General features: G+C 44.0%; 1 protein-coding gene across 4 annotated transcripts in view; it reads left to right on the top strand.

Moving 5' to 3' along the window:
• The first annotated feature begins 394 nt into the window (after nucleotides 1-394).
• The window catches only part of LOC136438529 (zinc finger homeobox protein 3-like), a 126,131-nt gene continuing 101,899 nt past the window's right edge, over nucleotides 395-24,626 (top strand). For 2 of the 4 annotated variants that reach the window (XM_066433342.1, XM_066433339.1), the window contains exon 1: nucleotides 395-597. The gene's annotated coding sequence lies outside the window, so the exon portion shown is untranslated. Of the gene's footprint in view, nucleotides 598-654; nucleotides 772-2,721; nucleotides 5,396-24,626 lie in introns of those variants that run through there. The other 2 variants (XM_066433341.1, XM_066433340.1) reach the window with 2 other exon arrangements.

Here is a 24,626-nt window from a genome sequence, read left to right as displayed (position 1 = left end):
GCATAAATTCCCCCCTCCTTGTGAGGTGATTTGATTTATATATTTCATCAAGTTCGGAGGCTGCGATTAGGCGTGAAGCGCCAGGAAAGGTGTTGGTCGCGCATTTAAGGGCCACCTCGGAAATACGCGCCCCTCAAGAACGTAGCGGCCGACAACAAACACGCCGTCAAACCTTCTTAAGAAAACCTTAAGAAACACTCTGCCGGTAAGACACGCTAGGAAGTGTCTTGTCCTGCGAGGGAAAGTTGTTCCGTGTGTGTGTGTGAGCGGAAACGCTGGCTTGCGGCCCTTAATTTGGCCCTGCTGATTTTCTTGGCTAAATGAAGAAAGGCTCCAGCGATGCATATTTAATTGCGATCAATAGCCTATCCCGTCATGCCCATCGCGACAGACATGCGCGCTGCGCTAATCAGCCATTTTACACGGAAAATAATTAGCAGAATAAAATATCGAATTTTCATTTGGTTATTTCTAGTTTCTTTCTCGGTGCCGAGCGCTTGTCCCGGTGCTGGTTGGCGGCAGGCAGTTGCAGTGTTGTGTTTGGGACGGCAGAGTACGGGGCATGGGCCGTACGATCGGAGCGGACCCGCGGAAAACGTAAGTTGAAGTTCACATTTTTCGGGCGGGCGCGGACGCTATTATTTAATTGGGAGAGTGTGTGCTGCTTGCTAATTGTTCCCGGGCTGATTAGGGATAATTAGTGGGCCTGTTCCCGCACTCTGGGCCCGGCCAGACGTCGGAGCGAGCCGCCGAGCCAGGCAGGGTAGATCGGTGAGTAGTCGGGGACGCCGGACGGGGTAGTATTTCTGTGTTTACAAGTGTAAAAAGTTGACCTTTTCTTGCATGTCACATTATGGTGGTGACCCAGAGTGTTCTGTACGGGCCGGGCCGGCCGGAGGGGAGGGGTTCGGGTCCCACCGCCTTCCGGGGGTGTAGCTGTTGTTGTTTACCCACCACTTTCCTCCTTTCCCCTTCAACTTTCGACCCCAAGTTTGTTGGTAGTTTCCTGGCGGTACTTTTTGTTGTTGTGGGAAGTTGAGGGGCCGCCGGGCGGGGATAGCGGGCCCGTAGCCGGCCGGCCCCGCTTAGCCAGCCCGCTCCGCCAGCTAACGGCGGGATCTAGCCCTCTCCTGTCTTGTTTTTTTATGGGAAATCAACAAGAGGATGTAAATAATGGCGGCAGGAGGCTGTCTAGCTGTCTGCTAGCGCCTCCACGTGGATGTAGGAGTACAGACAGGCCGTGCGATAGCGTATGTGTGTCTCCCCGTGTGTGTATAGTGATGAATCTAGTGCTCTAACCCTCCGTCTAGCGTGCGTAGTGCGTGCGAGCTTCACTGCCGATCTTTTGGCGGGCTTGCCGACTAGGCTGCTAGATCGATACCGGTTGTAATAAATCCACTCCCCGCCGTAAACACACGGCCAGAAGCGCGTTTTTCTCTCCCTCTCCCAGCTGGTTCACTACAAGCTAGAGCCCCGAGCCAGACTGGGAGAGACAGCGGATAGACAGGCGGTGTCTAACTGGGCCTGTTCCCCAGAGAGGTCCACAGATCAGGGATCCTCTGAGCCACCCAGCTTTCTGCCAGGGCCACACCGGGCTGCGCTGGGAAACATCGCATGTGGCTTATGATTTTTTGATTATAGCCCTCCGTGATTATGATGTGAATCGATGGACGCAGAAATCCATGCCCCTGTCGAGGCGGCCGCGGACGTCGCAGCGGCGATGCTTCATTATGCGGAAACTGTTTCATCGCTCCGGTGACGTTGCTGGCGGAAAACCCACAATTGAAACCACAGACGTTTCACGTTTGACAACCCGGCAAGCGATCGTCTCCTCCTGTTGTTGTCTCCTCGTATGTAGGAGCGAGTGAGCGAGCGTCGTGTGAAGGTTGAGTGATTTAGCGGAGGCTTTGCGGTTGGTTAGAGGATGCTTCCGCCGTCACAGGCCAACCGTTCTTCACTTTAATGTGAACAGATGCCTCCAGTGTTTTCCCTTCTGCATGCTGTTATTGTGGCCACCTTTGCAGTGATCTTGTCATAGCGTGTGTGTGTGTGTGTGTGAGAGAGAGATGAGAGTGTCGTCATTTTATTTCCGCACTAATGAGTGGAGGGCTCTGGCTCTCGATTCAAAGGTTGGAAGCCTGAATGGCTGATTATTGGGATTCTTAACCGCCGTTTTCTTCCGCTATGCAAGAATGGACACTTAACTGAGAGAGGCATTCATTCAGTGTCTTTTCTTCTGTAAATTAGTGGTCCAGGAGAGGATTGATGGTGAGGCAGTGACATACGTGCCTATTGACAGGTCCCTTTGTCGGCCATTGTCGGCGGTTGGTATCCCTGCTAAACACGCTCATTTGTGCCACTTTTAAGGGGCGACTTATCGAGGCATCTCCGTGGTTACGGAAGGAACGTTACCGGCACCCCCTCCCGAAAATCGGCGGCCGTAAAACCAGTGCCCCCGCCAAGAAGAGGCCAGGGAATCAGTTAGTAAAAATAATGGAGTGCAGGGAAGGGCAGGGACGGGAACAACTGTCGCTGTAGTTTACTCGCACGGGGACACAATCGATAGACCCCTGCGATCAATACGTCCTGAATATGCAAATGAATAGAAGACTTCCCCCTCTTGTGTCTTCCCGGTGCCATCTCTTTGTAAGAGGCACAACGGGTGACAATGGCGTTCCCCCGCGTTTTTGTTATGTGTGTGTGTGTGTGTGACGTGACGGCATTTCCCTGTCCCGGAAATCGGTCTCGGTTCGCGGCGTGCGGGATAGGCGAGGCACGAGAGGGCTCATCTTCCTCCATTAAAGTTGGTGGGTTTATCTGGTGGCATGTCATCCCGTCATACGCCGTGCCTGCAATCCAATCATGTCGCGCGGTGATCCCTCATGCAGGGGCTGCCTGCACACTGACCCCGATGCCGCAGAGATGCTGGCGAAAAAAGGGCTTGCTGACTCTTGATTTTATGCACCATTACTCTCCGCATTAACATATAAAAACTGGGGAAAGTGGTGGCACTGTCACATCGCTCGTCTTTACAGCGACATCTAACACCTTCCGTCGACGCATCACCGAGCACCGGGACGGTACGCCGCCGCAGTGCTTTCCTTCCCCTCCGAATCTTGGCGAAATCTTTCCACGTTTTACCCGATTATTCCTATTGCCAGTCGCAGTTCCTGCTGAATTGCTTCATTCAGGGATGTCATTCTATAGCTGTCAGTGCTAATTGTGGTATGGTTGTACCTGCCTGTCAGTGCTAACCCCCCGGGAACCCAGCGGCACAGGATTGTCCCTCCCTCGGGAGCCACAATCACGCTCCTCACAACAACGATATCTCCCGCTTCTTCGTTCGCCGCGATTCCTACGTCCGTACCGCGGCGGGTTTTATCACTGGTTGGAAATACGGCTCGGGGGTTCGGGAAAGTTCATCCATTTTATACTGGTGTAATCTCATAACCTGTGCCTCGCAGCGACTGGGGACACTCGTGATCGCGTTAGGAAGGGACAGCGGCCGCCAAAGTGACAGCTGAAATATAGCCGAACATCTTGAAACGGCTGAGTGTGTACTCCCCTCTAATATCTGCGCGCTAGTCCTTGCCCACGGAGTTTAATTATCACTTGGAGAGACTGTGGTATTAGGGACGTCTGTGCATTGCTGGGCGCTCCTCTGAAATGGGATTCACTATCGGTCTTAAACAGTCCGACACAGATAAACGCTGCCCTTTCAGCTTAAAATACCACCAATCTAAAACCACAGTTTGTTTTCGGAGGGTGGAAAAACCCCTCCAGAAAGCTTACAGAGATGCCGGGCCCGAGATAGACATGCTCTTTGCCCCCTGTAATTATTTTCTTTGTGAGTGCAGTATGCAAATAAGGTGGTTTCTATGCTCTGCTGGAAACAAAATATGTGAGTTAATTACATTTGCATTCGTTGATGGCATTCCTGCTGGTCGTAGTCACTCTCCCTTAATTGGTGCCTGCATTTATATGCAAACAAGCCAGCTCAATTACTGATTTAATTACACAAAAGAAATATTGTCTGGACTGGCGAACATAATAGTGCAGATACAGTCTATTTTTGGGGACCCCTACAGAGAGTTAGATGAACCAACGCAAGTGGCAGTGGACAGGGGTGGTACAGCACAGTGTCAGTCCTCCCCAAATTCCCCAAGGAATGCTGGCCTTTGTCTGGGAGATTCCCTCTCCGCTGACCACTTTCACTGGACACTTTTGATTTTGTGAGTGTGGCTGGAAGGGCCAGGCCGGTGTTTGCCCACTGCGTGGTGATTACCCAGGTCAGGGTTGCAGCTGTGGTCCACACTGTGAGCCATTAAAACCAGGGGATAGAGCAGCTGCGTCTAATTGCATCTACATATGCAAATGACCCCGTCCGACTCATTAACCGCCGGACAAAGGGGTTCCCGGCGCGGCTTTGTGCTCCGTCCGTGTACCGACCGGCCGACGGGGTGCCTCTGCCGATAACTCAGCGGCAACCAGAAGAAAGAGAAATTATAATAGCTGCGGACTGATTTGGCTAATTGCACATCTAGATGCAAATGCCTGGCATGAAAGGGAGGGATTGTTTAGCTGGGAGCGTGACGGGTCTTTGGGTCGCTATGGGCACACAAAGACTTAATGACATTTGCATATGCAAATCCCCTGCGACAAGTGGTGCTGTGTTGTGCAATTTGTGTGTGTGTGAAGCCTGGAAGTAAAGGGTATGACTGTAGAAGGTAGGTAGGTAAGGGGTCTGTCTAGGTTAGGTTTTAATTTGATCCAGAGCCTCATCCTGACGTCAGTGTTAGAGCCCAAGAAGTCAGAATTATTCCTAATACCCACCCAGTGGTGCTGGCAGTGGCTTGTCTCTGGTGGTAATTTACCCAGCCGCCTGCTGCGCAGTTATGCCTTCATGTAATTAATATCCCTCCACTCAGCTCTGCTCTGATGAAACCCCAGGAAAAACCAACAGCAGAAGAGGAGAAGGGCACTAATCGCAGCGCTGCTGCATTAGCAAATGTAAATAATGAATCCTCGTTCATTGATAATTCAAACACACCGACCCGCCACATGGCATTAATTGCCGCTGATGCCAGGGTTTCATCCAGGGTCGCTGTTTGTTCGGAACCCGACGTCGACGATTTCGGTTCCACCCCCGTTTCCACGCGTCTAATTGCCTTGAACATGTTCGTCTAATTGTGTAAGTATATACAGTGTCCAAATATGCGGAGGCCAGGGCTGCCGGCCAGCTAAGTACAACTGTCTCTGTCTCCACACACGACCTTCCCCCAGCCATGGGAACAACTGGGGAGGATGCTGCTCCCCTCTCCTCCCGCTGTCACACGGATTTTATGAGCAAATGTCTGATTTATTGGTTGATATCTGTTCCAGACTACAGGCTGAGGTAAGGTCTGAGAGAGACACCCGTACTTCTTCCTCTATCTGTGAGGGTGGGGAGTCTTTGTGGGTCTGGTGAGATGTAGAGGAAGTTGTGAGGTTCACCACTTGAGTTACACAGATTTTCAGCAGTTTGTTGAGCGGTGAAAGCTCAGGGATAGAAACAGAAAGTGTAGGTGGGGGGGGGGGGTGTTACACAGAAGGGTTCAGTCTGGCTACAAAAGACCATGTGGTATGGGGTGGATGATAGGTGGGAGGGGCACTGTCCAGGGATCCTCTCACAGATGTCTGGTGGGCTGCTGTTATGGGAGAAACCTGAGCGTACAACAAGTCCACTAGCAGGGCAGGAGTCAGCGGGGAAAGTGGGGTCGCAGCCCTTTGTTGCCCATTGTTCGGGGTTATTGGGATGTGAGGATGTCATCCTCAGATGGAAGTGTTGTGGTCTGTGCGGGATGTTTGGGTACAGGAGACAGAGCTGAGGGTGGTGGCAGAGAGAGGTGAGGCCTCGGTCATCGCCACTGAGACTACTAAAAATTGTGCGAATTCCTCCCCGCTGCCTGCCTCCATGTGTTTCTGTGAATCGCAGGCCTCCTGTGACATGTGAAACATGTGACAACAACATGCTCCCGTGGCCTCTCTGCCTGTGTATTTTGATTGGCGGCGCTGTGGCAACCTCAGCGCACTGCCATGATTATTTCTTCCCCCTCTCTACGCTCGAAAGTCCGATGGAATGGTGCTAATTTTGCACCCCGGATTCGAGCCGCCAAGCCGGCACAAAAGCCGGGGAAACATTCTCCTCTAACCATTAATTAGCCCCATTCTTTTTGACCACTTCACACTTGGGCCAGTGTTTAATGACTTGGCAAGAAATTAGAGACCAGAATAGGCCGCGGAGGCCACATTAGTATTCCTCCAAGCCTGTGGGTAGTTAGCAACTAATTATAGACCATACCCAAACTTTTTCTCATGCTACGGGGTGCATCGGTTAGTCATCAAGTGTGTGGGGAGGACAGTGTTTTGTGTAATAGCCTGGATCCAATAAGGCAGCGCCCCAGGATTGAGGGGTCCAGATCTATTCAGGCTCCTTCCAATGCCAATTAAAATCCTGAATGGACCATTGTGCAGATTGATTCCTTATTTATTCTGAGTCGTCCTCAATGCCGGGATATTAAATTGGCCAGATATGATCATCTCTCCGCTGGCCTTGGGGTTTTTCCTGCACGGCGGTCGGATCACCTTGGTCTCTGTCCGAGGAAAGCCACCCCTTTTTCTCTACGGTTCAACAAAATGCAATTAATGTGGAGAGGGACGATGTTTTTTCCGCGGCTGTCTGTATCGGTGTGGGCTCTGCGGCGAGTAAGTGAATATGGACAGGTAGTTAGCGGGAGGGTCCCCAGGGGGATAGCGGGTACCTACCTGATGGGTCAAGGATGTCAGCCGAGCTGCCTTCCGATTGGTCAGGTTTAAGGATGTGGAAGAGGATACCCAAGCGATTTTCCTCTGAGTAAATTTTAGATAGAGCTTTAGTAACACCGTACAATATATTTCTATTATAATACTTAGTTTTTTTCTGAAGATATGATTGAAAAAGCAGAATATTCGAAGAAAGGAAAGTACTTTGATAGAGGCTTGAGTGAGGTGTGTGCTGTGAACTGCGGTATTGTGGAAACCTCCTAGTGGAGCCCTGGTGAGTGGCAGTATCAATGGTTGTTGAGGGGCTGAAGTGAAAGTGATAAGGTCCTGGCAGTGAAATGAGACCTCAGCTGACTACAACTGTTTTAGTAAGGAATAAAGGTAGGGAAGAAAACGGTTTGGACTCAAGTAAATTGATAGAATAATGAAAAACATGAGAAAGTAGCTGAAAAATCTTACCCAGAATTTAGTTCATTTATGTAATTGCAAAAAAGATAGGGGCTTCAAAGCCCTGAAATTCTATTTTGGAAGGAAGGACAAAATGGAAAAAAAAAATGCAGCGGGAATCTTACCTGAAATTTATTTTTGTCTGTTTTACAATAATGAGAAGGTAGAGAGGAATCTGACCTGGAATGTTGATTTGTTAATTTCACCCTTCCAGGTGGTAGGAAGCCCTACATCTGTTGTTGTCTTGTGGTAATCAAGTCTGTAGACATGCAAATTTGACTTTCCCTCTCCCTGTGTTGTTTATGCTGTAACAGGTTTGTTTACATGGAAGTGATTGTTTACACTCTGGTGTTGTTCACACTTTCCCTTTTATAACCCCCCAGGGGGCAGGGAGGGGGGATAAACAAGTTATCTTCACAGAGGGGGGGATGTTTAGCATGCCTTCCCTCCCTGGGGACAGTTTATAGCTAAGTGTGTGGGTTATGCATGGGGGACACTTGTTTCCTTTGTGTCAGGTGGTTCTTGTGGTCCACATCTGCAAATTACGATAGGACTGAGAATACCAGGTTTTATACCAAAACTCTGAATGGGTATGTTAATGAGGTTAAGACAATTTAGGATGTCTTGAAGTAGTCTTTAAAAGAAGATTAATTCAAGACAAGTATTGTGCCAATAGTTCAATTAGGTCCTGGATGTCTAACTTTCATCAACCTATTGCTTCCTTGTATTCAAATGTAGATACAATCACAAACATTAGTGCCACCACTAACTTTATATATATGAAAAGCATAAATTAGCACACAATTGTGTCAATATATGATAGATTTATGCAAAAACAGATAATGAAATGTAACGAATTGGTTTGGAAAGTGTAAGTCCAACCCTTATTGTTTTGATCATACTAAAAGTCCAAGGAAATACAATTAGCCCAGCTATTTGAAAATTCAAAAGATAAGTAAATAAACAAGGAAGATCCAATGGGGTGATAACAAACAAAACATGAAATAGTATACCAGTTTGGAAATATTTCTCTCTCCTTTCTCTTTTTATGAATGTATACTTTGATTAGGGAATGTGCAAGAATATAGATGTCTAAGAATGATCTGCTTAGAGACAGTAATGGATAAACACAAGACCCTAATACTAGACCAGACATGATAACAGGAGTTAGAAATAACCCTTCATATCTAAATAGTCAGTATGTAGTCCAGATGTGCTCCTTAAACAAACCATATTTGTTGCTGTCTGTCCTCGTATCATTGATCTTTACCTATAGGCCAAAATAAAGTATTACACAATTTTGCAGACTGAAGAGTTATATTGAGAAACTCCATGTGACCTTAGTGTTGTCAGCAGAGCTGTTGTTTTCCTTGTATACTATATTCTACTCACATCATTATCTATGTGCAGAAAGAGTATTTGGATTTAGAAAACCATATGCTTTTTCATCTAATTTTGAAATTGATCCCCAGTTATTTTGGCTGACCACAGTCTTTTGTTCTTACAATTCTTCTACCAACACAGACAAACTGAACATGCAAATTTCTGTGTTCTAATTCACTTTTAAGCAGATCCCCAGTCAGATATTTCCTTGTGCTACAAGTTGTGGTTACAGTATTGTATAACCTTCCCAGACTGACAAGATACAGTTATTTGGGCTGACCACAGTCTTTTGTTCTTCTACCAACACGGAGGAACTGAACATGCAAATTTCTGTGTTCTAATTCACTTTCAAGCAGATCCCCAGTTAGATATTTCCTTGTGCCACAAGTTGTGTTTACAACGTGTATAACCAGGGGTGCCAAAGAACACATACGAATTTTACGGAATACATACGAATTTTACGGAATACATACGATCCATTACTAGAAACATACGATCCGTACGGAATACATACGATCCATTACGCGGAATACATACGATCATTACGGAATACATACGATCCTTACTAATTTGGAGAAATGAGCCTGGATCACGTGACACCGGCGGCAAATTCAAGATGGCGGACTCGGTATAACCAGTTCTTCGTACGATATCTTGGCTTTTAAGAGCTCAATAATGGTATATCCCATCCGGCTAAACTCTGAAAATCTCAAGCTGCACTAAATAAAGACTGGTGTTGGCTTAGACCAACTAGGAGGACCAGACAAAGCTAGATTCGGTGCTAGCACGATGGCTAGCAAATTAGTAAGGATCGTATGTATTCCGCGTAATGGATCGTATGTATTCCGTACGGATCGTATGTTTCTGCGTAATGGATCGTATGTATTCCGTACGGATCGTATGTTTCTAGTAATGGATCATATGTATTCCATAAAATTCGTATGTATTCCGTAAAATTCGTATGTATTCTTTGGCACCCCTGATAACTGACCTAGACTGACAGCTATTCTGGCTGACCACAGTCTTTTGTTCTTACAATTCCTCTACCAACACAGACCAACTGAAAATTCGCTAGCCCATTGCGAAAAAAACACGGCATATGATAAAACGGTGACGATCTGCCCATTCAACCTCTGCTTGGAGAGTATTTCCTTGTGGCTACAGCGTGTATAACCGACCCAGACTGACAGCTATTTGGGCTGACCACAGTCTTTTGTTGCTGGTGAGCCCTGGGGCATCTCTGTCTGGATAGTGGGTCATCCTGCACTGATCCTGGTCAGCTGGTGTTTTGGGTCATCAGGCCTGTCTGACCATCCACCAGCACACACACACAGTAACCAGAGAAGGTTTTATCTGTCTTTCCAAGGCCACAGCAATGTATTTCCTTACTTCTCTGACATTTAAGTAATATTTTAGCATCGAGTAAATAGGGGGGGGGAGAAACTTGCATCTGAGCGATCTAGATCAGTTCCCTGAAACTGTGCGTACCAAAAAGACTTTCCCCTGAGACTCTGTTTTTATGTTTATTTTTCAGTTCAGTAACAGAGAAACTGGAGAAGGTTTAATCTTACCTTCTAACACAAGCAAAGTCAACTTACCACCGAATTTCCTACCATATTCCAGCCTTCCTCTTAAAGACTGGCCCAAAGATTTTGTTGGAAATTTGGTAAGTTGACCCCGCTTGTGTTTGAAATACTTTCATCATGTTACCTACAGACACAGTCGAGCTTTCATTCTGATGAAACTAGAGATCAGGATCAGGATTATACCGAGGCCAGGAATTTATCCTAACCTCTTTCTAACAGTTGTAAAAATAGTTGGGTTCACAAACCCAAAGAATAGTTCTAGACTTGGATATAACTGTTTTGGAAAAAACAGTGGTCGTGTGAAGTGCTGAGTGGTTATATTTATCGTCAAATAAAACTGTCCGGAATTGATTTAATAGAAAGTGGCAAGCTGGTGTCCATATTGAATATTTTTGCAGATTATGATTAGAGAGGCCTGGGAAAAATTGAGGCACTTCAAGGTGTTTCGTTTGCTCGTAATTTTTCTGCTGGCTAATTATGAAAAACATCTGTTTATAGTTGGCTGACATTCCCTAAGAAATACTTTCACCATTTTGAGGTAGCTACGACGCAGCCAACATTCTGAGAAGAGTTACGTATCCCGACAAAGCTGTAGTCCGTCTGAATTCAGTGAGTTTGACTCTATTTTTGTGTTGTTGCAACATTGAACTTGATTGTGATCTTGTAGGATGTTGTCCGTCAGGGGCTCTATCAAAGTTATTCCCAGGTTCTAAGACTTTGGAAAATAATTTTTTTTTGCAAGCCTTGTTTGAGAGAGAGATAGGCTAAATGAAGAAAATGTATACTATTGTTATGTTCCAATCAAACAAACATGGATTTGGTATATATCCTTTCTATTTTGATAACCAGGCAGGTTGCCTGGGCTGCACCCACGAATTTCCGTCGTTGTCAAAATAAACTCAACCTGGAGTAAGACAAAACCCTGAAAATATGTAGCGAGAGACACTTTATAGTTATACAGCATTCAATAGTTAACCTCCTCACTGCTGCCTAATGTTCCACATCCTTTATAAATCTGTTACAGGAAGGCTACCACAGCAGGGGTAAGGTTATAGTCAGGAGAATGGGTCACACAGAGTCCTATCTATGAAAAATTCCTTTCTAGTTTGATAACCAGGGAATGAAATTAGCCGTCTTTGCGACCTATTGTTTAGAGAGGAAGGGCCCCATGCTGTTCCCTGGTGTGGAGAACTAGAAGGTCAGAGGTCATGCTCCACAGGGCTGACCTCTGTGACCTGTGCTGGGCTCCTAGTGGGTTGTGGGACTGGAACACCCCGGACAGTCCCAGACTGCTGGATTTATTTAAAGTTTGCCACGTGAGTTGACAAACCATTTCTATTATGCCAGGTAGAGTCTGAAATTGCCCTTTTTTTTTTGGTGCGCAGATTCGGCCTGTGTTTCGTTGATAACAGAAATAATATGTTGTGAGGAACTTTATTACACGTTTCTGCCCGAAGGCTCAAGAAACGGGGAAGGGAAAGGAGGTATGGAGATCGCTTCGCTGCTCGACTGGAAGTTTTTAGAAAGATAATGAATATTTTAACGTGTAATTTCCGCTTGTGTTGACATGGTCCGATAACCTATTTCTGCTTCCCACACAGAATGGTTAAACGCACTTGAAAGGAGATAGTGTAGTGTGTTGTCATGTGTGTGCTATAATCTGCTATTCGGAAGGTTTTCTACTCGGTTTTGTATATCCGTGATTTGGTAATCTGTCAGAAGTCACAGCTGTCCTCGCCTACGTAATTCCGAACTTGAACACTGAAGTTTATTCTGTTTTTGTCGGCCATTTGTCACATTGAGACACTGGCCATTGGTTTGGAAAATCTCTTGGCAGATTTCGAATCAAGGGTTCACCATTTTGGAGTCGCAACACTGGAACCATTGTTAGAGAAAAAAACATTGAAAGAAGCATGGTTAATTATACATTGTATTTATTTGGAGTATTCCTGTCTTGACATAATGTTATAGAGACATCTGGGGTTGAAAATTTGAATTGACAAAATTTATGGTGTCAAATCTGTTTTATAGGAATCAGTGTAATATGGTGTTGTATTTGTAAAGTTATATTACAGGTTTATTGTTCGACAAAATTGCAAGAAAAAGAGCTGATTAGAAGTTCTTTTCCACTCCACAGTGATGCTACTGATCATAGTTTACTCTCAGTGTGTTTGCCTTCATAGGAAGGACTTGCAATCCTGAGTTTTGTCATAAAAGTTGGAACAACAACAATATCTTCAGTCTCCTACTAGTGTACCCACAATTCCTAGTTTGTGTGTGTGTGTGTGTGTGTGTGTGTGTGTGGATGGTTGCCTGGCAACAGATCAGCTGGATCGGTGAGAGAAGTTCAAGGGCATTTTTCTCCCAGGGAGGCTGATGACATCATCGGCTTTTCCCTCAGTTGTGACTTGTTGATAATAAACACAGGAACAGCTTGCAAGATTTGTTTATACTGTCGAAGCATGACATGGAATATGGGATAGCTACAATGAAAAAGAATCTGGTACCAACATAGCTCCATCAGTTTGTGTGTGTGTGTGTCAAAGGCCATGACCCATACGGTAAGGGTCGTGCACATTTTTCTGTGTTTATAACATCTATTGAAAGCTGTTACTTGGGCCCGTCAGGGTCAGGGTTGATTAGAACAAGGCTCGGTAATCAGCCTGTGTTAAAAACGAGAATACGACAACTTGGGTTCGTCCCTTTCTCTGTTGGGATTCTCTGCCAAAGGTCGTGACCCTGACCATGGAGGCAGCCATGTTTGTGTGGTGCCAGAGGTCGTGATCCTGACTATGGGGGCAGCCATGTTCATATGGTGCTGGAGGTCGTGACCCTGGCCGTGGGGGCGGCCATGTTTGTGTGGCGTTGGTCAGTGGGAAACAATCCCCTCAGTGTGCGACATTGCCTTCTCTGTGTCAAAGGTCATGAGAATGGTCAGGGGGATGCCACCGCTGTTGTTTCCAGCGACCTTTCCGTCCTATAATGGGATCCGGAATATGGGCAAGGTTGCCCTCTTTATACTCCTTTTTATGCTAAAAATTAAATCCCTGTTCAAGTGACATGTAATATGGCGAAGAGGATGACAGTGTCTGTTTTACCGGATGTTGGGATTTCCAGGGATAATGACTGAACAATGGCCGACTTTGACATGCTATAAAACACGAACAGCGGAAACCCGACAGCTGAAAAGGTGGACTTGGGCATTGACACAACATCGTGTAGTTTGAAAAATGATGATTTTCGGGCTGTCCTCAGGAAAATTGATTGGCAGAAATATGAAAATCTGTAATCCACAACATAATTCAGATGTAGAAATAGGGTTCCAGTGTGAACATGGCTCACTGCCTGTTTTACTGCCGCTGTCATAAAACAGGGTCAAGTGCAATGCCGCAACTTGGCTGAAAATAGCACAATGAACTCAGTTATGGGGAGGAGGACAATGTTCAGGAAACGCAGCGTAGGGATTTCTGGCATCTATAACTGTTCGATGGGTGACTTTGAATGGCTGTAAAACAAGAGATTGATAGAACTCCGAAAGAGGACAGTCTACAGCATTGCACGTACAGTTGTGTGATGTAGGCTTCCTCTAAAAACATGTTTTACCTCTTTTATAATCACATAGCTATACTAAAGGGGTCAAGTGTGCTTCCCCCAATCCAGAAATAGCACTGATTCTATAAAGAATCCCCAAATGTCGTCCCAAAACGGGACCGTCAAAGATGCCATAGCACCCAAATTTGACGAGTATAAACTCAAATGTTGCTTCTAGTAGGATGTGATCATCACAGACCCCCAATACCCCCCTCCCCCTACAAGAGTACAAATAAATTTTTCTCTTGCTTTACTGTACAATTCTGTATAGTAGAACTATCTTATGTAGGGGAAGTAAGGGGACTTTGATAACTATTGTTAATGTTATTGTGGTCTTTGACTATAATAAATTTGCCTCCAGGAAACAAAAAATATTGCAAAGGGGCCTGTTTATATTTTCAAAATGTCTTTTTCCCTACTTGTCACACCTTTTATCATTTCTAGAACATCCCTTATACCAGAATGCGTATAGACAATTTGTTCATACAAAGAAATTAGGCGTCCAGACGAATCTAATGTGAAGAAGTAATCTAGGTTGCTCAGTTTTTTTTCTATTATTTTCCCTTGACCTTTTAGATTTAGGATGAAAACCAGCCATTTCAAATTACATACATGCAAACAAATGTCTGAAACAGGCATTTCAACTGGCTACTTGTTGGAAAGACTTGTAAAAAGAGAAGCTGGAAAAGGTACGTTGAAAGTGAGCACCACTATTAATGTACATTATATTGTTTTGTCGTCAAGGAAAGAAGGACACTTTATGGTATGCGATTCATGTAATATACCTTATGAGGCAAAAATGATAACATTTTTTAGTCTTACGCCTAGCATACCTCAATGAAGGTTAGACATCCAGGACTGGTTAAAAGATACGCAAGGTAACATTTACCCCTAGCATGCACGATAAAGAATTTTCAGTTTTTACAACTTTTCCATTACTATATTTCTATGCTGTCGTTTGTTTTTCACTGTCGAAGATAACAGAGCTCATAGTTGGGTGGTCTACCTAGTCTTGTACGGCCAGGAATCCTCTCCAACATGTAGTGCTGTACAGTAGGGCAAGGCATTATAACATCACACTTACTTCATCGTTTAGCAATATCATAAAAACAGACGACAAAACTGCAGGAGCAGATCAGAAGCGCCCATAAGCCTACTGATCTCCAAGCAGAGGTTCGGCTCTGGTTTGTTTTGGATGTTTTTAAAACTTTTTATCTTGCATTCTATTTTGTTAGGTTTTCTTTTTCATTTTGTCAGTCTTGCAGACAAGAAGTAAACCAGACAAAATAGAAAGTCCGAGATAAATACACCTGAAAAGACGTCTAAAACCAGCCGTAGCCGAACCTCTGCTTGGAGAGAGGATGGTCGTTTTCTTGCCCTGCTGAGTACAGTGTGATGCTATCCAGAACTGTGGCCCAGTCCAGGAGAGTGTATTAGTGTCTGTAGATAACGGGCAACCTAAGCTGAGTACTTGATGATCAGAGTGATAGGCATGTTACCAGCCTTTCTACACTCTGCCGGGTCGATAGCCGCTCTAAAGCGACGTTAGCCGGTGTTTCCCACTCTTTGGAGCGATGATGGGACCGAATCTGTCGTCGCTCGCTCGTCGAAAACCGCCCCGTTTTGTTCTGATAGGTGCTGTCGAAGGGAATAGATAGTCTTCCATTCTGAGAGCCCTCTAATTTGAGTGAAGCGATGAAAGCTAAATGTGGATGACAGATTTAATTTTGGCAGAGAGAAGAAATTAGAGAGACCGCCTTCCTCCCACAAGTGCTTAGTCACGAAACAATTTACATGTAACTAGGAGATATCGGTGTAACAGGATAGGGTGTATCTCTGTCTAATGGTCAATATTGGTGATTGTGTGTTTGTTTTCCAGTATTCGGTACTCGATTTCAGGTGACAATGGTAATCTTTTGTGTGCAGCCTTTAAATATCTTATCTGTTTAGGGATATAGTACTAGTATATAGTGTGTATGGCTCAATGTTATTTGGTATTTTGGAGATGGCTTGTTTTACAGGGCCTAAATGTGCATTGTAATGTTACAACTTACAAGTGTGTGTGTTTACGGTGTATACGTGTGTTTACATTTTTGTATGTATGTGTGTGTGCGTGTGTGTGTTTGTGTGTGCGTGCATCACAAATTATACTGCATGTCCTGAGTTTATTTCAGACCACAATCATCACATCGGTGCTAGGCAGGTTGATATGGTGTATCCATGATGTGTCGGGCAATGTTATGCAACACTTTACAAGTATGTCTGTGAGTGATACCACAAATCTATTCTTATACTTGGGCAAGTATCACACAGATATTGTACGGACTCTTTTGTGTCATGCAAATATCCGGTATTGTCTTGTACGTTGCACAATATTGAAAGCATACAGATGCGTTTGATATAGAGTTGTATCTCCATGTGAATATTGTGCAACATTCCTTGGCATATCATATAATATCACAAGTTTTATGCAACGTCCCTATATCAATAGTGCCAGCAAATCCAAAAATAGCAGCACTTCTCTTTCAGTCTTTGAACAGTAGAGTTGGTCTGGTACTGTGTTGTGTTTTAAACATGCACACAGTTGTTCATGTAGTAAACTGTTTTGTATCTAGCACAGACTTTTATGAAGAGAAAACAATCAAAGAACACACTGAGTGACAATTACTTCGCAGGAAATCTTTCAGCCGATAGGAAATTGGACTGCTATGGCGGACAGAAAAAAGGGATGGATGCAATATCAGGGCTGGATATACATGTATACAATGTACAATGTAGTAGAACTGTCCATATTCACTATTGCGCATGCAAAGTTGGAGCTGTGCACCTGATTGTTGACTGTGTTTACTGGTGCACCTAGGTATTTGTGTAAGGTTAGGTACATAAAGGAACTAGTGCAGTGTTCACAAGTACACAGCAAATTCTTGATATTTGACTGTAAAGATAATTCTAAAACCTTTGTTGCATTAGTTGTTGGAAATTTTTTGCGCCCAAAATGTTCTTTCTGGATACTACTACTATGCACCTAAAATGTTTGCGGTTAGGTGTATGTGTGCACCTACATGTATGGCCCCAATTTCGAGCCCTGAATACATATTTAATTTTGTCAAATGAAATCTCAGCGTGAAGTGAGAAAGGAATCCTGCCGTCGTCGTCGGAAGCTCACATGGGGGAAGCGGCCAGGCGGATTTTTATTTCATTAGCGAGGAACGAACGCAGCGGCATTGGGAAGGGAGCCTCACAACAGGATGTACCCAATTATAATCCATTATCTATTCAATTACCGCGCGGAGACAAACACACAACGTTTTTCGTTAGATGTGCGCGGACAAAACGCACGTACTCTGGAACACGGAGGCGTATTATGGCCAGATCCTTTAATAGGATGTTGTGAATATAGCCGTTGTGTCAACAACTCGATCGCTGAGGATGTTTGGTAAATATGGAGCGGTGGATAATTTTGAGCGGTAGGAATTCCTCTGGCATTGTGTGTCGGTTATCTGATTGTTTTTTGTATTTGTTCGGTGAAGGTGGGGTTCGAATTGCTTATTAAGTGGTGGTTGTTCCATGGTCAACTCACAGAAAAAACATTTTGGCCAACCCAGTGCTACTTGAGGTTTTGACTTCATCCAATATATCAAAATGACTGATATCACAGAAGGGAGCAGGTGATGATTTGTTTTGTCACAAGAGAGAAAGACAACTCTAGGGAAAGAAGAAAAAGACTCTTGGAAAATAAGTAAAAAAGAGCATAAACAGCTAGAGAAATGTTTTACCAAGACAGTATTTTAGGTAGTTCAAAATTGATTATTTACTACGATTGCAACAGTGCAATTATACAGTTGGAAACCCAGGAATCTTACTGGTTTGAGGCATCGCAATATAATGGAAATGACATAAATAATAACTTATAAGTAAAAATAAACTATTACCTCTTATAACAAAGGTGTAACTTTTGGCACCATATACAAATGAAGTATAACTGAAATAATTAGGTTATAATAAAATATTGTTCCTAAACTCTAAAAAACCCATGTTTATTTCATTTGATATTAGACAGAAGCTGTGGGTTTACAGGGCAACCTGTATTTGCAAACAGGTTGCCTCCAACAAAACCAGGTTGCCCAAAGAAGCCGTGCAACCACCATCTCTAACCCAGATGTGTTGCTTGAAGACTGAGTGGGTAATTTCTGTAAAAAAAAAAATTCATTTCAAATTGGACAAAAGCAGTGGGTTGTTGCCACGACAACCTGTATTTGCTAACAGGTTGCCTCTGTCAGAACGAAACCTGGTTGCGCAGTGAGGCTGTGCAACCTTCGTGTGTAGCCTGAAGGACTGAGCGGGTTGTGTTGTGGAGAAGGGTGGGAAATTTCTGTCAACAGGTCCGGAGATCTGCGGCAGTCAGGCTGTATATAAAAAGGGATCGCTCAGATACACCTGATTATCCATAATATTCTAGCGTTACCACGGCACCCAAGCTCTTAATCTCTGTACGTTCATCACGCCAGCATGGCTGCTAGTCCGTCTCTTACAGAAGGAAAGAGGAAGGCAGTTGTTAGGTGTTATGTGCGAGGGTTGCCTGTCCCAGACCCCAGGCCCGTGGTTTGTTTGGCTTGCGCCTCTTTGTTTGTGTTTCCCTCAGTTTGTTTTGCCAAGTGTCTTCTAATACTTTCACTGGCCTGGCCCTGGCTGCCTTGTGTTTATGTCCCTTTGCCCTGCTTCAAAGTCTTCGGAACTTGCAGTCTTTTTTACGTAGGTTGCAGGAGTTCGGGTGGTATTGAATGTCTAGATTTACGTAGCCGGCATTTTCCCTGTATTAGCGATTTCCAGCTTCTGGATTTCCCCTATCCTCGCAATTTGAGGTGTCGATTTTCTCTGTTCCTCGAATGATCCTCATGACGGAAATCCTACGTTTTTTTCTGCGATATCGTGTAACGTTTGCGGACTGGCCACCTTGCTTTGATCCGTGCATGCGTTAAGAGGGGCGGCCTTGGCTCGTGGTTCTTGGCATTTGCAGCATGTTGAGGCCACACAATGGAGGTAAATATGACCTATTTGTAACACGTCTCCCTTTGTCTTCGGCGGGGATTGTCTTTCTTACACCCTCGCTCATGCCCGGCATTTCTGGGCCCCCCATTTCTGGGTAGGGCTGTCTTTTCTAACATATATGGCCTATTTCTAGGTCTAGCTAGTGTGAAGTAGAACCAGGTATCGCCCTGATCAAGGTGGAATACAGTCTACTGAAACGTTGACAGGTGAAAAGCACTGGTTGTGTGTCAGGAACTCGGTTAGCTAATCTACTTGTACATTTGTATGGTCTATTTCAAGCTGCAGTGTGAAGTAGATCCAGGTACTCCCCTGATCAAGGTGAAATACAGTCTACCGAAACGTCGACAGGTGTGTCAAGAACTCGGTTAACCAATCTATGGTCCGTTGCTATAACATAACAGTTATAGCAACTTCAAAGCTTTCAACACATCTTTGGCAAGGTTTTAGCATAGTAAATGTAAATGCTCGTTATCCTGTCTCTCTGACACCTTTTTTCATACCAAACATACCTCAGTCCATCGTCTTTTACTTGTTCAAATTTGATAAACATTGGATACTATATATAATAACTTGTGTTTAACTTTGGTGAAATAGGCACTACAAAAACAGTATTAATATACAAATTTGGAAAGATTTAAGCATAGAAAATGAAAGACATATATCGCAGTCTACCTGTCTTCATATATTCTTTCTTCATATATTGATAGCTTCAGGTATAAATACTTCAGGTGAAACAGGTGCTACAAAAACACAGCTATAAAAGCATTAAAATTTACACAAATCTGGAAAGATATCAGCCAGGAAAATGACATCTGTCTGTCTTCCTGACACATTTTGTAAAGCCAGACATACATGTATCTCAGTCTTTCTCTCTCTCTCCGTATTTGATGACCCATATATAACTCCCAGCCAAGTACAAGTACCATACAACTCCGTGATCCAGGTGAAACATGCACGACAAAAACACAGCAATCGCGGCATCAAAACTTGCTCATATTTGCGTAGAAACAAGCAAACTCCTGTAAATATGATGTACGGCCACCCTACTGTGTAAACACACTGGGAGGGCGGGTGAGTCCATGTGGATGCCAGGGGAGGGGTCAGGGTTTAGGGCAGCACCACATGTGTAAGCTATTGACCTCGTTCAGGTTCCTTTAGTTCCCCCAAGGTCCCCTCCATTCTCGTCAATAACCTATAACGTTCTTCCTAGCATGTTTCCTTGCGCTCCTTTGTTTTGCGCAGTGGTTTCAGCACACAGATTGCATTGTGAAAGCTCTAATAGCAAGGACAATGGGGGCCGGTTTAGAATCTTAGAGTTTTTAATAGCGCAGGTGAGCGTGTTCCCCGGGGAAGAGAGATTTCCCCTTCTCCACTTCCTGCTGGGAACAGAAGGCAACCAGCTGGAGTGATCTGATGTCGGAAAAGACGCTTATGTTATACTCTGTGTCAGGGATCTCCAAGCAGAGGTTGGGAGGAAATATAGTTTTAACAGACGGCATACATGTATACAGTACCCTGTTCTTGGGGTGGGGGTCATTGGGTTTGGTTTGTGGTCATTCATTGGAGTGGTGGGAGTTCAAGAGAAGGCGTTAACCTAAATGGTTACATGTTACTTTGTTAGGGAAGCTTTCTTAATGATTGTCAAGCATATGTTTGGAAGAAAGATAGTGTTTACGGACCGTCCCGTTTTTGGTTACATGTTTTGAAATATTTGCAGAGGGGACAAAAGAGACTCGGGAGCTATAACAGGTTTGGATATATACCAGGCTATGAAACTTGCTCTCAGAAATCTCCAAGCAGATGTTTGGAGGGAAGTTCATAATGGTTTCTGACTACTGTCGGGTGTCAGCGAAAATGGGGCAGTCTGATCCTTTACAATTCACCCCAAAGATCTGCTTGGAGATAACCCCAAGTACAAAGCTTTGTGTTTAGAAAGATAAGTTGTTTCTCGTCTTGTAGAAAACAAAAGTTTTATTATCTTGAGGGGAAAATCACAGGTGAAATATACTTCTTGTGTGTCGAGGACGGAATAAACTTGTAATGCTCTACACAAAATGATTCAAAAAGGCTACTTAAGTAATTACAAATTGGCAATACGTTTGGGACACAGCATCGCATGTTAAAATCTGATTAGTGATCACATGACTTCACTTATGCTTCCTCTCATTATACACAGTCACAGCCCCTGGGGACGTACCAACCGGACTTAGTCATAGGGGTGGGAGGGATGGGTAAAAATGTGAAAATAACGAATACTTGCTCTGGGAAATGGCGAATAAAGATTTGAAAAAGTTGTTGGCAGAAAAATTCACAGTGATAGAAAGAATAGTTTGAATGGATGTTGGGTTGAATTAATTAACGATGAAAAAAGTAGACGAACGATAAGATGGTGTTTTAATGTTGCGGGGACAGTTTGGCGTGCATGATGTATGTGGGGAGAAGTGAGGATGCTCCCATCCACACATGGTGACCCGTCCTGGGTTAATAGAATTTTTAAGTGTGGACGATAAATACGGTGAGGTCAGGCTACCGGCCCCGTCAATCTCTACGCAATTAAAAAAAACCTTGACAATTTACACATGTGGCCTAGACCTCTGTCTACTGTGTGATTGGTTCAAATACATTTATTCATGCCCCTATATTGTCTGATAATTTCTTTTATTCTTTGTAATATTAATATGAAACGTCTATAAATGTTCCAAGCAAGACTGGAAAGTGTTTTTTTACAATTTGGAAAGTCTTGTTTCTTACAAGACAAAAACTGCTGATTTGGATTTTTGTTTTTATTACAATATTACAAAGTTTGATTTTCTATCAGCTTCGGTGGGACGAAATTCTTTGTATTCAGTGGAGGATCCCGCTATTTTGGTCCGGTTCTTTGTTCTGCAGTTCAGCCAATCTAAATTGGATTTGGTACATAGATCCTTTAATTGCTATCGGCTCGATTCAATGATCTTGACAGTTTAGAATTACGTGGCTTTTTTAAGTCCAATGGTAGGTCAGATGTCACCGTTCTTTGGGCGACGTAAGCTCGACAGGACATCTAAGGCCTCGGCAAGGGGTTTTCCAGGAAACAATCAATGTGGGGGGGAATAGGAGAAGTTCATGAGGGGGTGTGTGACAGTTAAGATCAACACTAGAGGGATATGAGGTTTAACTCTTGTCTAACTTCCTATTGTGATTTTCTTGGAACAATGCTAAAATGAGAGTATTTTTGCCTTGGAATTGTATGAAAGCGTAGACAATTCGGAATACATTTCTAAATGTTATGAAATCATACCTTTTTTGCTATAACCTTTTGGTTGAATGGAAAAAGGGGGTCCGACAGCTTAGACCATGTGGTGTAACTATTTTCTAACACTTCTATTGTAGTTATCTTGGAACAATGCTAAAGTGAGATCTAGAATCTTGCCTTGTAATCGTATAAAAGCATAGATAATGTGACTCTGAGTTTGAATATCTTCATAGTTATTGTGTCTGAAAGTAACCGGTTGCTTGGAAGGACATTTAGAATACTTCTTCTTCTCAACCTGTCTTCGTAAATACCAGTCCCTTCCTCGGTAAGCATATCACTTAAACCTTTCTTAAGGTGCCTGTGAAATGATCTTTATCTTAGTTCCTACACTGTGACAGGTGAAAACACGTAGGTAGATCTCAGACATACCTGTCCAACAGGAAAGGTGAGGACTGGTGATGAAAACAAAGAACTTCGGTCTGCTTGAGGACAAACTTAAAGTCTTGATTGTAAACATCTTGATCCTGTGTTTAAGTTTGCCCACATTCCAGACGGAGTAACAAAGCTTTGTTCAGTAAAACCTGTACATTTATTGTCATGCAGGGTTTTACAAAAGTTGTTCCTCCCCCCTGATTTTGTTGGAAGGAACCATACCAAAGATATTCAAGTTTGATCTGCTGTATTTTTTCCTCAATTTCAGACTGAAATCAGGATTTTCAATAGTAGAATTGTCTCAATTGATAACATGTATTTCTAGATCTATACTGCAGATAGAAGATTGGACTTCACTTAAGAAGTGCTTTTGTCAGCAAACATTCTGGTAGTCTGCTAGCTTCCTTGGTGTTGTAATGACCGGTTGTTTAATCTACCAACCGTATGAAACTACAGTAGGTAGATGGATAGTTTTTGTGAAGGTATGTTACGACAGATTGAGAGCAATCTCACCTTGTGACCAAATATGTATACACATGTAGATCTATATCATTTTGAAGTGTTTTGTATTGCAATTGGGAACACAGATAACCCTGGAAGACATAAGTTTCTCCTTTTTTAAATTTTTTTTTATCCAGGATATCGAGTAAGCAATCCAGGGTAAAATGCTAAATTTCTGTTTCCTGAAATATGTGATTCATAAAGTAAAGTCTGTGTTCTTTTAGCTTCGGCTAAATTGCAATTTTTCACTTTTTTCCTTCGTCTCAAAACTGTGAATGTTTGGAGTCTTGCAACCATTGCTTGATTTGAACCTTATTACAAACTCAGAGAAAGTATAGGTTATCATTAGCCCACATGTAAGGTGTGATTATCTAGTCTGTGGAATGTGTGTTTTCAGAGCGAACGCCCCTCCAAGTCCTCCTGCTTTGTGTTTCTGGTACATCGAATCCTTTTCAGGCAGTTTCATTCATTAGTAATGCAAAAAAAATGTGTGTTTTGTTGGAAAGGTTGGGGGAAGTATGCACGAAGCCCAGTCTTCTGTAAACCTGTAACAAAGGTCTCTTTACCTCGACTGCGCTGCTAGCAGCTTGCCCCTCGCACCTTTTGTCTACGCAGTTGGGCAAACAAACAAAGCGTTAATCTGCCCGGCCCGAAACAAGGCCCTCATTTGCATGCCCCTTTCAGTGGCAAAAAATAAAAAAGGGCGTCGCTTGAGAGAGTACAGCGGATGTGAGGCGATGAAAGAGAGAATTAGCGCGGAGTGAGTGAAAGGGCTTGCTGTGGATCTTCCGGGCCGGTTGGGGAAGGTTTGGTTCTTTGGGCTGCAATCTCGTTAACGGAAGGCTCCCCTCGTCAAAGTGGCCAATCAGGCTTGAAATTTTGTGGACGTGTCTCCTGTAATAATGCTCTTGTCGGGTGAAATAGTTTCGCCCGTCTTTGTTTTGGCCGTTTCTTTCTGGTTGACCTCAGATGAGTTGGATAATTCTGTGTACAAAGGACCAACGTGGCCCGTGGCATTGTGGGTAGGAGGGGATTTGGCCCAACAATTGGTAGGAGGGCGTTCCCATCCGAAGTGTTGCCGGGGGATTGGAAACGAGGATACGCCGTCTTTTTGTTTGTTGCGAAATATCGGTGTTAGCGGCTCGAAGGTCGGCCCTGTGCCGCCCTCGATAACCCCTTGCTTCTACTGCCGCCGAATTCTCTCCCGGTCTCAGGACAAGAGAAGGAGTAATAGTCGCCCTCGGCAGTGGATGTACCTCGCTTTTCACAGCCTCAAACTTGATTCCCCGCAAAGAAATCCAAAGGAGTAGAAAATTACCAAATTTTGTCTGTTCCCCTAATCCCCTGTCCGCCCGGGGCGTGGTGGAGGGCAGTTGAATCTTGCAATGGGTGATTTTGTTATTACTCGGCACAAACACTGGATCTGTTGAAGAGGGTAGCTAATGAAAAAGGGATGGAATGTGTTTCCCATACCAGTGCTGACTTCATAGGCTGTCTTCTGTTATGGTTTAAAGTTTCTCTCTTTGAACAATAGCTTTAGGTTTCTTTCAGCTATAAAGTTTCTCTCTATCAGTGACGTCTTAAGCTTGATTTTCAGATTT

This window comes from Branchiostoma lanceolatum, chromosome 7, assembly GCF_035083965.1.
Source record: "Branchiostoma lanceolatum isolate klBraLanc5 chromosome 7, klBraLanc5.hap2, whole genome shotgun sequence".
NCBI classification, from domain to species: domain Eukaryota; kingdom Metazoa; phylum Chordata; class Leptocardii; order Amphioxiformes; family Branchiostomatidae; genus Branchiostoma; species Branchiostoma lanceolatum.
This window is presented reverse-complemented; position numbering and strand designations above follow the sequence as displayed.